Genomic DNA, 17,326 nt, shown 5'->3' with positions numbered 1-17,326 from the left:
CATAATGGGTCCTCTTTTCAAAATAATCAGAGAAGCGTATTTAGTCTAAGACATGTATTAGGCACGGAAGAATCTTCAGCTTCCTGATATATTGATTTATGAGCTTTCAAACATCCCTAGTGAAGTCAACCAGCTCAAACGAAGTCATACCCGAGGTATAGAGCGAGGGTCTTCAAGTACAGAATCCAACTAAACTACAAGCCTATTGTTCAAAGTATACGGGGTAGAGGCCACCTAAAGACACCCAGAAGGATAATTTTGGTGCTAGGAAAGCTTAGCTAGGGCCTAGAAGGGAGGGAGGGGCTGGTTACCAAAGACTGATTTAATAATTTCATGCAAGGGATAATTGAAATAATCATCATAATGTTGCATTCATGTTTAATATTGTGTGCAAAAATCACTTCCACTGCCAATATTGGGTTTATTTTTGTAGGTAAATAAATAAACATTATATGCAATACACTCGGACATTAATTTCAATAAAGTTTGTAAAATATATACGATGGATTCTTGTATGCATCCATGGCGAAAGAAGCTTTGGAACTCACTAATGCAACAAACAATTATGCAGTCTTTCAGAACTGGTCGATGCCCAGAATGCACCATCCTTTCGTAAGCCTAGGTGGCCCGTGAGTTCTAGTCTACTAGATTCCCTAGCTCAGCCTGCACTTTCCCAGAGGATTTTTAGAAACTGGGCTTTGTTTAGCAAAAGTGCAAAAAAAGAATCAAGCCTTTTACCTCTTAGTAGGTAAAATGTCTATTAATGATTTACTCCGGATAATCATGAGGATGCTTGCAGGGCAAGGCTTTTCACTAATATGTCTGAGCTTTTGTGTGGCACAAGACTCACTGGTCATGTAAAGGGGCTGTAGGAGTGAGGTATACACTTTATTACTAAGGGGCATGAATTGGTGTTACGCCTCTATGCTGCAGCGGTAAAAAACAAAACAAAAAACAATAGGTTGTTAAAAATAATAAAGGGTGGGGCCAACCAGAGCAAGCGATGGTGGTGACACTTGTATCTCCAAGTTAAAGTCCAGCACATCACCTGTTTTTAAGGCTTGTATTTGAAGCAAGCATAGAAAAGCACCTTTCAATACGAACATATGGGATTTGTACCACATTTTTATATAATGCAGGTATTAAGTGCAATTACTGCTAAAACACCAGAAGAGGGGAGGTACGATATATCATATTTTCTAGGTTCAACTGGACTGGGGACTGAACATAAGCTGTCTTTAACAGTCAGAGATAAAAAGATAAGTTCACAGGCATGTGCAACTGATGTATCCATAATCTGATTTCTTAAACTCTGAAGATGCGATTATTGTCATTACATTTAAGTTAATAAGATGCTTGAGAGTGTTCATTTCAACGGGACGAGTGGTTTTGATTCTGGCATAAGCTCTTCCTTGTTAAACAGGGATCTGTGGGGACTCCTCGGTGGATGGATTTTATGGTAGATCATGGTGACCTTGGGGGGAGAAGGTTCCAGGTGGTTAGTCTGTAGTTCGTTTTGGTTGTGGTCATGGCAACTGTCGCTGAAGCCCATAGGTGTAGGTTGTGGTTCAAAGTTCCTGTACATGGTTGCAATCTTGTGAAAGTAATCAGCAAGGTTGTTGCACAACTCCTGTGAGGGTGTGATGTTGTTTTCATTAGCTGCCGGGTTGGATATTTCCTTAACAATGTTAAAGAGTTCTAATTAATGACAAATATAATATCTTCATTTTTGTTCCTTATTTTGTTTTGTTTCAAATTACTACAATATGTATTATGTTGAATGCTATAATACATCCGGTGTTACAGAAACTGCCTAGCATTTCCAAAGTTGGTGGTAATGACAATGTAACTAATATCACTGGGTGCATCTATCCCTACTTTTTTTGGGTCTAAGGATCTCTCCATAATAATCTGTGAGTACCAGGCAGCTGAAATGTCTTGGCCAAATGACCATGCATAATCAATGAATGCATGCCAAAAAATACCTGTGAGGTTTGCTTTCCTTATTTTCTAGAATAGCTGTCAATGGCGACCATTTTTCTTCGGCTAAGAAATCCAGCCTTTTTTTCCAGTGGAATTATCTAGGGTAAGAGGGGGTCACGACAAAATGTTTGGGATGCACTGTTAATATGATAATTGATGTCAAACCCAGGACTATATAGAAAGTATAAAAAAATATATATTTTCTAATTCTGCAATTTTCTTTCCAAAACATGGAGATTCTTTCCAGACTCCCTCAGCCAGGAACAAATCCCTGTCAAGGATTGACATCCATCTTTGTTTCTTTGTGTCTGTAAAAACATGGAACACCAGACACGTACGTGTTTTCTATGGATTCAAAGTGCCCAGGGGTTGACAAATTTGGTGCAGTGCATTTAGAAACTTCGACAAAACAAATATCAGGTTAGGCTATCTGTCTTTTGATCGGAGGTATCACTGCTAGGCGGTATGGAAACAAACTACAAACAAACATTTTTAACATCTACACACAATACTAAGTTTAATATTGCTGGGTGCCTGATTGGCTGGCATGCTGAACATGACTTTTGCTGGATTTTTACAAAACATGTACCCCTAGTATCCTCCAACAGGAGAATATTCATAATAAGACTTAACCCCAATTTAGTTTTTCTTGGTCTCCCGAGTGTGGCTGTGCCACAAATCTATTAGTTTTCCCTGGGTTTAGGGTGCCCACAAAGGCAGTAAAAGGGGTGCACATTATTCAGGAAGCAAATGAAAGTGAAAACCTAGTTTAGGCTGTCTGTCTTTTGGTCACACGTGTCACTCTAGGACAGAAGCTAAATCTATCACAACTCTCTATTGTCAAGATCTACAGATCATAAGATTTCAATTGTTGGGTTCCATGCTACCCTTGTCCTGTCTGTCTGGTTAGTACAATGTGCAGAACAGCACATTTGTCGGATTTTCAACATCTTCACCCAAAACACGCAGTTTCCCTCAATCTTTCTCATTCAGGAATATAGCCCTGTCATCACTTGAGCCATGTCTGTGTACCTCAGGTCTTCTGAATGTGGTGTTAGGTGAAACATGTGGATTTTCCATGGGTACAAGCTGGGTACCACACTCTAGACACCAGGAAATGTTTTTGATGGGGTGCATTCCATAAGGAGTGGCTGCAGTATTTGTGGTCAGAACCAAGAGACATCAATCAAACCTAGGCACTTTTGAAATTTAGAGACCAGGGGAATCTAGGATTATGTGACTTGCATGAATCTCAACATGTCTTATTACCCAGAATCTTCTGTAAATGTCAAAAGCGTGGAAAAACCATACTTCCCTTCTCGGTGAAAAATAACTCTAGAACTCTATTCTTGGTTGGGACTACTGGGTCTAAGAAATTGGGTTTTTAGTTGAATGGTGAGAGTCCAACTCAAACACAATTATTATCAGGGTGAGCCACAAAAGTCACTATATAAATCTGTGTTTAACCCTCTGGTAGCTTGGCACAAAGTAGTCAGGCTTGACTTAAAGGTACTGTGTACAGTGTTTATGCAGCAAACATTAACAAGGTGAAAACATGACACAAGAAAAATTCAAAACCCGTTTATAAAAACAGAATAGATTGTATTAAACAAAATGACTTAAAAACAACAAAACCCAAAAAGTAGAACTGGAGTAAGACATTTTTAAACTTTCAGGTGAAAATAGAGGCAAAAAGTGCTACTCGCATTTATCCACTCGTGCTGGACCGGGTGAGAGTCACAAGTTCAGACTAATGGTCATGGAGCGTGGGTCAGTCCCAAGGACCAGGCTTGTCTTAATGAAGGCTTTACCTTTTAACAGTCCAATAGGAGGAGCCTCAGCCAGAGTTTGGGACTGGTGGGAGCAGTGAGGAGGGCGTTGTCGGAGCAAAGAGTAGGTAGGTGCTAGAACTTCGCAATGGCTGGAGGTGCAGGCAGTCACTGTTGGCATGAAAAGCAGGTTGCAGTCAAATTTCCTGCTGACTGGAGATGTGGGAGGTTGATGCTGACACAAAGTCTGCTCGCAGGCATGAAAAGCCCAAACGTTCAGTCTTTGCCATCTTGAGGTAGGAGGAGTACGGCCAAGATTACAAGATCTGGTGTAGCACCTTTTGTGATAAGGACTCACTCCAGCAGAGGCCAGAAGGAGGGCTCATGCATGTCTAATTGGTGCTAGTCAGATAGGCAGTTGCAGGGAAGTATTGGGAAGCTTGTTGTGTCCCGGTAGATCCAATAAGAGATCAGCCAACTGACTGTGGGAGTCATTTCTGGGAATCCTGGCTTCAAGGCAAGCCAAGCAGGACCTGTCTTCCTTCTTCAGACTGCAGGGCAGTCCTTCTTCTGAATCTTCCACAGGTCCAGGAGGGATCTGATGAGAGGTTCTAAGGGGGCCATTCTTATACTCTAGCCATCTTCCTTTCCTGGGTTCGGCTCCAAACTGTCTAAGGAGTGGACGAACACCGGAGAGATTAGGAGTAAGCTACATTTATCAGTTGCAGGGCAGGCAACATTAGAAGTCAGGAAGGGGTGGGCACATCCCTCAGGCTACCCTCTGAATCTTAAGGGCTGAGTACAACACCTCTAGGCCATCCTGCTGAAGAGAGTAACAAACTGCCCCGCACACAAGGCCCTTTTGTCCCCATGTCTAAGAGGAATACACATCCCACCAGAGGAGAGACATTCTCAGTCATGGGACCCCGGATACTGGCAGAAAGGCACACTTGTTTAGGCAGAAAAATGCCAACTTTCTAAAATGGCATTATCAGAATAGTAACTTAAAATCCAGCTTCACCATTAAAGAGGATTTTAAATTACATTTCAAATGAGTGGAGGACGTATTCCCCTATTTGCTCTCAAATTGCAGTTATCACTTATTAAGAATAATAAGGTAACCTAGTATTAGTCTATGGGAGAGATAGCCCTGCTACAGTGAAAAACGACTGAGGGTCTATCTTAAGGGGATATTTGTAAGTATTAAAAAGGAAGGTTTGGCCTGGCAAAATGTTCATTATGCCAGGTCAAAATGGCAGTTTAAAACTGCATTACAATATGCAGTGGCAGGCCTGAAGCATGTTTTACTGTGCTACTTTAGTGTGTGGCACAATGAGTGCTGCAGCCCATTTGTAACATTTAATTTACAGACCCTAGGTACATGATGTACCATATACTCAAGACTTTTAAGTAAATTAAACTAAAAAATAATTTTGTCTTTCTAATATGCATCAGTGTATACAAAAAACAATTTGGAATCTCGACTAACACATGAACTAGGGTGAGGTTGGGTTTGGGTGCATCAGTTCAAGAAAAATCTTCACACGCAATGGTTTAAAACAAGGATGCATCTTATTGCCATTCTTGTTCAATCTGTATTTGGCGGAGTTGACACCTATACTCAATGTCAACTCGCATCCTCCTAAACTGTGTGGGTTTAGAGCCTCAAATATGCTGTAAGCCGACTAAGCGGTCTTGATCAGCCACACAAAGGCTAGCCTGCAGTGCCTTATCAACACACAGCAACATATGCAGCTGAGCACAGGGTCCAAGTCAATCTCAGAAAAACTAAGACCAGGTTAGTCAACACAAGAAGATAATCACCGCCCACGCTTTACCTGGACTGTTCAGCTCTGAAACATGTGACAGAAAGTATTTAGGTGTAATTTTCGAACCCAGCTGTGCCTTTAACAAGCAGTGCAGCTCGATGTAGAGGAAAACAACTCCCTTACATCTGACATCTGCCTTTCTATTCCTTAAAGAGCTGGGGGCGTGGCCTGTTGAGCAGCGAGATGGCCGCTCTCTGAGTGAGCTCCGCCGGCCGGACCGAAATCCTGCAATTATCCTTCACACCGGGGTGAGCCTGAGCTGCCAAGACCGGCAGAAAACGTACAGGTGGCGGTGAGGCATAAGCGGAGGTACGATATTCCCGCCTTCCATCGCCTTGGAGGAGCTCGGGACCCGCACAGCCTGTGGGCGGACCTGGCGGAAGCGCCTGCTGGAGCTCGTTTGGGGGTGAGCCATGACTCGAGCCCGGGGCGTGCGCTGACGGCGGGGCCTGGGCTGGAGTGGCAACGCGTTGTGGAGGAGGCTGGGGGCCTTTGCTGGTGGTTAACGGCGGGACCCGGTGGGTCTCTCTTCACCATGGGTAAACATGATTCTAAGCAGCCGAAGCTGAACTTTGATCATAAGCGCTCCACGCGCCAGGGAGAGTTGGAGCAGGGGCCCCAGGCGGCGGAGGGGCGAGACCTGGCCGCAGACGATCATGGCGAAGATTTACGCACGCTGATGCTTGAGATGCGTTCTAGCCTCCGCAATATTGACACTAAACTGGACAACCTCACCAGTCAGTTAGACTCAGTGAAAACACAGGTGGCGAAGCACGAGACGAGGTTGGACACGCTTTAGGCTCGCCAATCTGAGTTTCATGAGTTCCAAGTGGAAACGAAGGACCGGCTCCTGCATATGGACAAATTATTGGAAATAATCCGTGCAAAGAATGAGGACTTAGAAGCGCGGTCCCGGCGCAATAATCTACGCGTCACGGGGGTCCCGGAGACCACTGCCATAATTAAAATGGAAACCTATGTCACTGAACTCCTACACAAATTGTTTGACCCTAGTCTCTCAGCGGTATTTGCGGTAGAGAGGGCGCATAGGTCGCTGGGTCAGAGGCCCCCTGTTGGAGCGCCACCCCGGCCCATAATTGTGAGAATCTTGAACTACCAAGACCGAGATTTGATTCTTAAACTGGCAAGGGAAAGAGGTACCATCACGCACAAGGGCAATAACATCTCCTTCTACCCTGACTTCACCCCGGCTGTCCAGGCTGCCCGCCGGGAGTTTCTGCCTGCAAAGCGACTTCTTCTGCAGGCGCAGATTCCGTACTCGCTCCTCTATCCGGCTAAGTTAAAGGTGTCCTTTGAGGGGTCTGCCCACATATTCACTGATGCCAAGGAGACGATGAAGTTCGCCAAACATGTGGGACGCAAATCCGCACAACGACCCAAGGATGCTGCGGAGGCAATGGATAGCAAGCTCTGCGACAATGAGTAAACGCGGGTCCCATCTACTATATCCTGAGGGGAATGGCTCCTTTTTGTCTGTGGACTTTTATCCGCTGGAAGGGGTAGTGCACTTGTGATGCCCGGTGTTCAATCGTTGACATCTGCTATCCTAGATAGATCTAAATTATTAGGTTTTGAGTGGCTAGGATCCCCTGCAGATCTTCCGGCCACCCCGTTTCACACGGGGGAGTAGCCGGCATCGCCACACCCCCTCAGGAATGTTCCCTTGTTTATTTAAATGTCGCTTTGGGGATAGCATGGGGATGGCTACTCTACGACCCGGTTGGGGGGTTGGAGTGGGTGGGGGGCGGTTGGTTTGGGTTTTTGTTTTGTTGTTTACTGCCAACTTTTATTGTATGCTATCTGCGTGGTGTCCTGAGCGTACAGCCTGGTCATTGTCAGCATGTCTTACTGCACTTTACATAATGTGTGTGGGGAATGCCCAGAGTGGATAAAACTTTGAACTGTCTTACCTGGAATGTTCGGGGGCTCAACGACCACAGGAAGGCTAGGTTGGTACATGTATATTTGGTGCAGCACTGTGTGGATGTCTGCCTGTTGCAGGAAACTCATTTGAACACCGCCCCTGCCCAAAGACTGCGTCACACCAGATGGGGGCACGTTTATTCAGCTATCTATTCCAACTATGCCCGGGGGGTGGCGATACTGATACGTCGCGGGTTGGATTGGCGGGAGGGCTCTGTTCAATGCGACCCAGAGGGTAGATATGTTTTGGTACAGGGCATTGTGTGCGGAGTTTCGGTGGTATTCGTGGCTGTGTATGGGCCTAATGTTGACTCCCCAGGTTTCTTCCATAAGCTCTGGGGGCAAGTGAAAGCCACTGGATGCAATACAATTGTATGAGGAGGTGATTTCAATGCAGTACTGGATGACAAAGCAGATAGGAAGGGGGTAGCTCGCACATTGAATCCGTTGGCGAGTTCCGCGCTGCGGGAAATACTGCTGGATGGTGCGCTGGTTGATGTGTGGCGGGGTAGGCATGGGGACCTGAGGGAGGGCACCTGTATATCGGCTTATAGCGGCGCGTGGTCCCGTCTTGACTTCTGGCTGGTGTCGCGGGACGTTGCACTGTGGATGGCGCAGGTAGAGCACATGCCCCGTTCGTTGTCCGACCATGCACCCTGTATGTTGAGGTTACTACTCCCTGGTGGTCCTTTCCCGGCGTTCTCGTGGCGGCTTCCGCCTCACGCATTACTTGATGATGCGTTCAAAGAGGAGATACGGACTGATATCACTGACTACTTTGAGCGCAATGTGGGATCGGTGGAAACGGAGGCGACTTTGTGGGAGGCCTTCAAGGTAGTCATCAGGGGCCTGTGTATAGCCCGACAGGCGGGTGTACTGAGGGCGATACGGGGCACCCTGGTAGCACTGGAAGCCGATATAAAACGACTCAAACGCACTTTCTTAGAGGCTGGAGAGTCAGGGGTGGCGGGGCTGCTGAAAACCAAATTATTGGGAGTACGACGAGGAGGCGATGCAGGAGGTTAAATTTCTAGGGAAATATGCGGAGGCGAGGCGGTACGGCGAGGGTGGGAGACCGGGGAAGGTCCTGGCAAATATGATTAGGCCGCCGTGTCCCGCGACGTATATTCATGAACTGCACACGACGGCTGGCGAGCTGCTTCATGACAAGGAGGACATTGTAGGAGCATTCTCCGAGTTTTACTCTCGTTTATATACCAACACCCAGGATGAGTGTCCGGAGGGGCTTGCATCCTTCCTGGATTCCATTGCGTTGGTGTGGTTCAATAATAACCACAGAGAATATATGGACCTACCGATAGATGCCGGAGAGGTGGCACAAGTCATCATGAGCTTGCCGCCTGACAAGGCGCCGGGACCTGATGGTCTGACAACAGCTTTCTATAAGGCGTACGTGGATGAGCTGTCGCCCCGGTTATTGGCAGTGTACGAGGAGGCCTTAGAAAGGGGGGTGTTGCCTGCCACCATGCGCGAGGCGCTGATCATCACGTTGCTGAAGCCGGATAAACCTGCTGACGATCTAAACTCCTATCGGCCCTTATCTCTGATTAATGTAGATGTGAAAATCTTGGCCAAGCTGCTCGCGAACCGGGTGCAGCCAATGTTGCCGATGATCGCACTCCCAGACCAATCCGGTTTTATACCGGGAAGAGTGACCTCCCACAACCTGCTAACGATCTTCGCCGCATTGCATTACCTACACCCTGAGGTCAGGGCTGCTGTGGTGTTTTTAGATGCCACTAAGGCCTTTGATACTCTTGAATGGCCCTATTTATTCCATATATTGGAAAGGATGGGTTTCAGTGCGCTGCTGCTTAGGAAAATTCGCCTGCTTTACACTTTGCCTACAGCCAGAGTGCGGGTAGATGGCCTGGTGTCTGAACCGTTCCCTGTCTTGCGTGGTACTAGGCAGGGGTGTCCTCTCTCCCCGCTGCTGTTTGCCATAGCTATGGAGCCGTTGGCAGCTAGGATTAGACAACATCATACTGCGAGAGGTATAGGCTTCAGTTCTAGAAACCTTCTAATATCACTATACGCGGACAATGTGACCCTTTATCTTATCAATCCTGCGGACAACTTGGATCCCATTTTGCGGGAATTTGTCCGATTTGAGGGCTTCGCGGGCATCTCCATCAACTGGTCTAAATCGGTAATCTTTCCCCTCACGGACAGCACTGCGGAGGTGTCCTCCGAATACCCCCTGCGCTGGGAGGCGGAGGAAGTCAAATATTTGGGGATTTGGATTAGCCGGAACCTTTAGGAGATCTGGAGACTTGACTTTGGCAGGGCTATGATGTGGCTGAGCGAGAAAGTGAAATTATGGGCTTCCCTGCCTCTGTCGCTAACTGGGCGGATTGCGTTGACAAAAAATGATAGTGCTACCCAAATTCCTTTATTTATTCGTCAATATACCTATACCGCTTACGTCGCACTTCTTTGCCACTCTGCGGTCCTGCCTGGTGGCGCTGGTGTGGGCAGGTGGACAGGCCAGGGTAGCGTGGGACACGCTGGCACTACCACTGCGACAGGGAGGTCTGGGTGCCTCAGATATGAAATTGTATGCCCTATGTGCTCAGGCTCAGTTCCTGCATTTTTGGACCCACCCTGTCCCTTTTCAGCCTCACATGGCAGTGGAACGAGATGTGGTGGCGCCCCTTCCACTTGGTGTGGCGATATGCGCCAAGGCACGGCGCCCTAGAGCAGATGTAGACACAGCTGGGACGCTGCAATGGGTGTGGGAGGAGTTGCGCAGGAGGGCGGGGGTCCCATTGTTGTATGCTCCATCGCTCCCTCTGTTGCATAACCCGATGCTGCCTTGTGTGGCTGATGGGATAGCCGGTCATCTAATCGTCAAGCTGCATCTTCGCACCTTTGCGGACCTCTTTCCCAATGGCAAGTTCATGCCTCCGCCGGCGCCGGAGGAGGGGGGTACGGTGCCTTTTTCCGAATTATTTTTGTACCATAAACTATGTGCGGCGTGCCGGGCACTATCCAGTGAGTTCCCTGACGCGCCGCCAGTCTTTACAGCTTTAGAGGCGGTGGTGGGCTCCCCGTCTCCCCGTAAGCTGGTAACTCGTATTTATCGCCATATGCAAAACATGGCACCGGGGGTGGCGCCTAAATCTATGCTGTATTGGAACGAGGAGCTCCAACCTGAGATATCTGAGGAACAGTGGGAATTCTGCTGTGGGCAGCTTACTGAGCTTTCGCCAAACTACAAGTTGCGTTTAATACATTTTAAATACCTGCATAGGTTCTACAGAACCCCCATCAGCCTGAAAAGAATGGGGCTTAGAGAGACGGATGAATGTTGGCGATGTGGGTCGGCCTCGGCCTCTTTTCTACATATAGCATGGTCCTGCCCGAGGTTGGAGGGTTATTGGTCTCAGGTTTTTGTATTGGTAAACCAGATTGTGGGCCGCTCGGACGTCCCTTCCCCTCTGCTTGGGCTACTAGGATATGTCAGAGACACTCCGCCACCATCGCGCAAGCTGCATGCATTGCTTCTACTGTTTGCTAAGCGACGGGTGGCGATCCACTGGGGTAGACGGAGGGTGCCCGAGGTGAGGGACTGGCTAGGGGATGTAACTTATGGGCACACGCAGCTAACCACGTTCTGGGAGTTACTGCCGGCTGCATCCAGGCCCCGAGACATCTGGGATCCGTTTGTGAGTTGGGCTCGGGAACATCAGAGCAGGGAATCAGAAGGAGATATTTTGAGTGAATGATCCCTGGGAGGTGGGTGGTGGTAGGGGTACATCGCACTCTTTTCCTCTCACATCACGGAGGCAATGCCTGTAACACTGGCATGTACCAGATCGCTGCCCCGGTCTTCCTCCACGGCTGCCCTCTTTATGCACTAAGGCAGAGCGTTGTGGTCCTCTGAGCTCCTGTATTCAGTCTAGTGGCTTGTAATTCCTATTGATATGGACATGATGACTATTGCTGTATGTTCCTTTCTGTATGACACCTAATAGCATACTGTATGCAACACACTAATGATGATGACTGGCAGGTTTGTTGGTTGTATTTTTCTGTATCGCAAAATGTGTAATAAACAAAAAAAAAAAATAAAAAAAAAAAAAGGAACTAAAGACTAATCTACACATTATCTCAAAATGAGAAGAAATAACGTCTATACATGAGATATATGTCCTTTTAAGAACAACCATCACTATTTCGTGGATTTATGTGTAAATTAAATCTTTTGGAGAGCAACGACACTGTTAGTCATATAGACTAATGTCATTTCAATCTACGTTTTTGTGCATAAACTGATATATGTATTTTAGCTGTTGAAGGAAACAGTATGTTTGTTTTCAATGTTTTCGCGCATTATTATTTTCTGTGACAAAGCTGAATAAATTATGAAATTAAAAAAAAAAAAAAGGAGCTCTCTAAAAAGCCTGTCACTCTAACTGCTTCTACAAGTCATAGCTGACAAACATGTTCCTTCCATAGCACATGGTGTGGGGGCCATCAGCAGGAAAGCTGACAAAATAATAGGCAATGCCATAGTTGCCACTTATCAGTGGGTGTTCAATCTCCCACGTCATGCCTCTTCAGCTCAAATACTCCTTAAGTTTGGCCTTCGAAGACAGAACATAGATAGCCTTGGTGTGTTTTTAAAAACCTGCTACAAGTTGAACAAGCATTTGCAATGCAAATGGTCTCGCGTTTGCTTGATCTCGAGCAATTAGCATTGTAAACTCCTAACCGGACTTTTCTTGCCACATAAATTGAAAATAAAACAGTTTCACATAACTAACTGGACTTTTCTTGCCATATAAACTGAAAAGTAAAAGTTTCACATAAGCGAGCTGACGGCCGGCATCAGTGCAAAGCAGACACACAATCGGAAATAACAGTTCACTCGTAGTGAAACCTATCAGCAAAAGAGCAATTATCTACATAACCGGCAAAAGTGCAATTAACTATGTAACAGGGTCAATGTCATGCAAAGCGCTCGAATTCTGCCAAGCGAGATCGCGCTGCAAAAAAAGAGAAAAAGTAGTCCACAAACCAGACGGAAAACAGCAAGTCTCGTATGTTTTCAGTACTTGGTTGCTGCGCTCCAGGAGGGCTAACCACCAGAAAAGGCATGACTTATCCATGCCTTCCTCTAATGAAAGCACGCAGGTTTTAAAAGGCAAGACCACGAACCAATGAAAGACACTGATGTGACATAGGCGTGGTTTGAAGCCCAAAGAGAGATAACAACATGGACAGGAGTGCTTTGCGCTCGCCCGTAAAAATGAGACAAGATCTACTCTCAGCTGCCTTGTGTGGAAAGTCATCTCTGACCCAGGAAACACCCAGGCAAATAACTATTTAAATCTAGTGTAAACGACGTTCCAGGCAGAGGTTCCTTGAACTTTAACTCTTACCAAGTCAACCTTCAATAAAGCCATAAATTTAACAGCGAAAAAGCTCTCATCTCTTGACGCCAAAACACAGTTGTCAAGAAGATCACATGCCTGGATGACAATGTGCTCTTATGGTTTTTTAAAGCCTCAACCGTACCCTGGGCAACTGTTTGGCCTAAAAGCAAAACTCAGTCTGTTGAACTATTGGCTAGGCAGCTTCTTCACTAGGCAGCTTCTGCACACTTTGCAACCTCTCAGCTTGGAGAAGAAATGATATGGAGACCGATTGCCTGCTCTATCACTACCCAAAGGAAAACATTTGTCACATCGCCTGTACTTGTTCCACCATAATGCCAGAGCGGAGGGGGCTACTGGAAAAGCACTTTATAAAGGTCGGAAGTCGCACATTCAGACAGGCTATCCTAGCCTGCCTACAAGGAGCGGATCTAATGTTCTGGAGGAAATTGCTGAAATGTATGACCCTTGCTGAATCAAAACCAATTGTACTGACCCCTAAGAGTACAGGTGCATAGTAACTGTTCATTCCTGCTGCATTCCGTCCACAAAATGACCCGGGGCTATTTATGTCTAGTGACTCAGCTTCTTTCTTGCTTTTATTTTTCTATATACTTTCCTAGTTAGCAACCTCAATTTTTTTGTTTTTTACTTGACTAACTATTTGTAGTCACAGTGTAACATTGGTTATTCCCACTGGTGTTTTCAATTATAAGTTTTACCTGAATAATAAAGATACATTCGTTCAATTTGGAAAAACTTCCTTTCTTGAAATCCCTGACCCAGAATTTGAGGTAGTAAAATGTCCCCTAACCTTGAACTCAGATTCTTGGTACATTTGAAAAAAAAAAATAATTATATATATATATATATATATATATATATATATGTATGGAAAATGTCACTTACCCAGTGTACATCTGTTCGTGGCATGTAGTGCTGTAGATTCACATGTTAAGCATATTCTGCCATCTAGTGTTGGGCTTGGAGTGTTACAAGTTGTTTTGCTTCGAAGAAGTCTTTTCTCGAGTCACAAGATCGAGTGACTCCTCCTCTCAGTAATAGTGCGCATGGGTATCGACTCCTTTGTTAGATTGTTTTCCCGCAGAATGGTATAGGAAGGAGTGACAGAGTGAAAGAATGTAAATGTACAACTAAATGTAATAAGTAAATAAGATGTCCATGCAAATGTAAATATATATACATATGTACAAATAAGTACTGCAACGACTACAGGCTTCCGGGGAGGGCACATGTGAATCTGCAGCACTACATGCCACTAACAGGTGTACACTGGTTAAGTGACATTTTCCGTTCGGTGGCATGTGTAGCTGCAGATAGACATCCTGTGCATAGACTAAAAAGCAGTCCTTCTCCCAATAAAGAGGTGGATAGCCTGTAGGGGTTGAAGTGGTTTGAAATAGTGTTTTTAGTACTGCTTGACCAACATTGGCCTGTTGCTTTGATAACACATCAACACAGTAATGTTTTGTGAAGGTATGTGATGTGGACCATGTGGCAGCTTTGCATTTGTCTGCCCTTGGTATGTTTCCTAAAAATGCCATAGAAAAACCTTTTTTCCTAGTTGAATGTGCTTTAGGAGTTATCAAAAGTTGCCTTTTTGCTTTAATGTAACATGTATGAATACATCTCACAATCAATCTAGCTAATCCTTGTTTTGAGATAGGATTACCTTTATGTGGTTGTTGGAAAGCAACAGCAATCTGTTTACTTTTCCTAAACTCTTTTATTTTGTCAACATAATACATTAGAGCTCTTTTAAGGTCAAGATTGTGAAAAGCTCTTTCAGCAGTTGAGTCTGGCTGTGGAAAGAAGACTGGCAATTCCACTGATTGGTTAATGTGAAAAGGAGAAACTACTTCTGGCAAAAAGTTTGGATTTGTCCTAAGTACAACTTTATGTTTGTGTACTTGGACAAATGGTTCCTCTAGAGTGAATGCTTGTATTTCACTCATTCTTTTTAATGAAGTAATTACTATTAGGAAAGCAACTTTCCATGTGAGAAATTGAATATCACATGAATGCATGGGCTCGAATGGTGGTCCCATTAATCTTGTGAGTACAATATTGAGATTCCATGCAGGAACTGGTGGAGTTCTTGGTTGAATAATATGTTTAAGTCCTTCCATAAAGGCTTTTAAGACAGGAACTCTGAAGAGAGAAGTATGTTGTATGGTTTGTAAGTACGCTGATATAAACGTGAGATGAATCTTAATAGAGGAAAAGCTAAATTTGCTTTTTGTAAATAAATCAGGTAACATACAATATATTGTATTGATGCTTTAAGTGGATCCATATTTTTGGGTTGACAGTAGTAAACAAACTGTTTCCACTTGTTTGCCCAGCATTGCCTAGTTGTTAGTTTGTGTGCTTGTTTTAGAACTTCCATACTTTCTAATGGAAGGTGTAAATATCCAAACTCTATGACCTCAGGAGCCAAATCGCTAAGTTGGGTACACTGGGATTGGGATGCCTGATTTTACCTTTGTTCTGTGTTAACAGATCTGTTCTGTTTGGAAGTTTGTGATAGGGTACTACTTAAAAAAATCCAGAAGTGTTGTGTGCCAGTGTTGACGTGCCCACGTAGGAGCTATCAGTATCATGGTGAGAGAGGAGTGATGCAGTTTGTTGACCAGCAATGGAATTACTGGGAGGGGGGGAAAGCGTAAGCAAATATCCCTGACCAATTGATCCATAGAGCATTGCCCTTGGACAGAGAGTGTGGGAGTCTGGATGCAAAGCTTTGGCATTTTGGCTTGTTGAGAAAAGGTCTATGTCTGGTGTTCCACACATTTGAAAGTACTGTTGAAGTACCTGTGAGTGAATTTCCCATTCGTGTATTTGTTGCTGCGTCCTGCTTACTAGGTATGCTAAGTGGTTGTGCATCCCTGGGATATATTCTGCTAGCAAGTAAATCTGATTGTGAATTGCCCATTTCCATATTGTTTAGGCTAGAAGGGACAATTGGGATGAATGTGTTCCCCCCTGTTTTTTTCAGATAATACATTGTTTTCATTGTCTGTTTTTATTAAGACTGTTTTGTGCCTGATCTGAGGTTGAAAAGCTTTTAGGGCCAGGAACACAGCTAACAATTCTAAATGGTTTAGGTGATAAGTTAACTGTGTTGAGTTCCATTCCCTTTGTATGGTTAGGTTGTTGAGATGAGTGCCCCAACCTGTCATTGACGCATCTGTTGTGATTATGGTCTGAGGCACTGGGTCCTGAAACAACCGCCCTTTTATTAAGTTGTTGTGATTCCACCATTGCAGAGATTTGTAAGTTAGGCAGCCTAACAACACTAGATCCTGTAATTGACCGTGTGCTTGAGACCATTGTTGTGCCAGACACTATTGCAGTGGTCTCATGTTTAGTCTAGCATTCGATACTATTGCTATGCATGATTACCTTCATTCCCAACAGTTTCATGATAAATCTTACTGTGTAATTCTGACTGGGCTGTATTTGTGATATGAGGATTTGAAAAGCCTGTATGTATCCTCTGTGGATTTGGATATGCTAATGCTTTTTGGGTATTGAGAATTGTACCTAGGTAAGGTTGAACCTGTGCTGGTTGAAGATGAGAGTTTTGGTAATTGATTGTGAACCCTAATGTGTGTAGGGTATCTACTGTGCATTGAGTGTGTTGTTGGCACTGTAGAATATTGCTTGATTTTATTAGCCAATCGTCTAGATAAGGGAAGACATGTATGTGTTGTCTTCTGAGGTGAGCTGCTACTACAGCTAGACATTTTATGAAAAACCTTAGATCTGTTGTTATGCCAAAGGGAAGTACTTTGAATTGGTAGTGTTTGCCCACTATTACTAATCTTAATTATTTGCGGTGAGCTGGATGTATGGGAATATAGAAGTAAGCATCTTTGAGGTCTAAAGCAGTCATGTAATTGTGTTTTTGTAGTAGGGGAATTACATCCTGTAGAGTGACCATGTGAAAATGTTCTGACAGGATGTATAGATTAAGGTCTGAGATCTAGAGTGGGTCTGAGAGTACCATCCTTTTTTTGGTATAAGGAAATACAGTCAATATGCTCCTGTTCCCGGTTGTGATATTGGAACCCTTTCTATTGCTCCTTTTAGTAACAGAGATTGTACCTCTTGTTTTAGCAGAACATTGTGTCTTGGAGGAAGTCTGTGAGAACGAGGGGGAATGTTTGGTGGGGTAGAAATGAGTTCTAGGCAGTAACCATTGCGGATAATTGAAAGTACCCGCTGATCTGTGGTGATGTTTGGGCAGTGAGAGTGGAATTTTTGCGGTCTTCCTCCCACAGAAGACGTGTGAGATTGTGGGATGTTGAGGAAGTCATTGTTTTTGGGGAGTGGTGACACTCTTTGAGGTATTAAACTTTCCTCTGGCTCTAAA

General features: G+C 44.9%; 1 protein-coding gene across 3 annotated transcripts in view; it reads right to left on the bottom strand.

Moving 5' to 3' along the window:
* The window catches only part of TTC13 (tetratricopeptide repeat domain 13), an 815,569-nt gene that overhangs the window by 597,288 nt on the left and 200,955 nt on the right, over nt 1–17,326 (bottom strand). The window lies entirely within an intron of this gene.

The sequence above is a fragment of the Pleurodeles waltl genome, chromosome 5, assembly GCF_031143425.1.
Source record: "Pleurodeles waltl isolate 20211129_DDA chromosome 5, aPleWal1.hap1.20221129, whole genome shotgun sequence".
Taxonomy (NCBI): domain Eukaryota; kingdom Metazoa; phylum Chordata; class Amphibia; order Caudata; family Salamandridae; genus Pleurodeles; species Pleurodeles waltl.
Note: the sequence above shows the minus strand (reverse complement) of the source record. Positions and strands in the feature narration are given on the sequence as shown.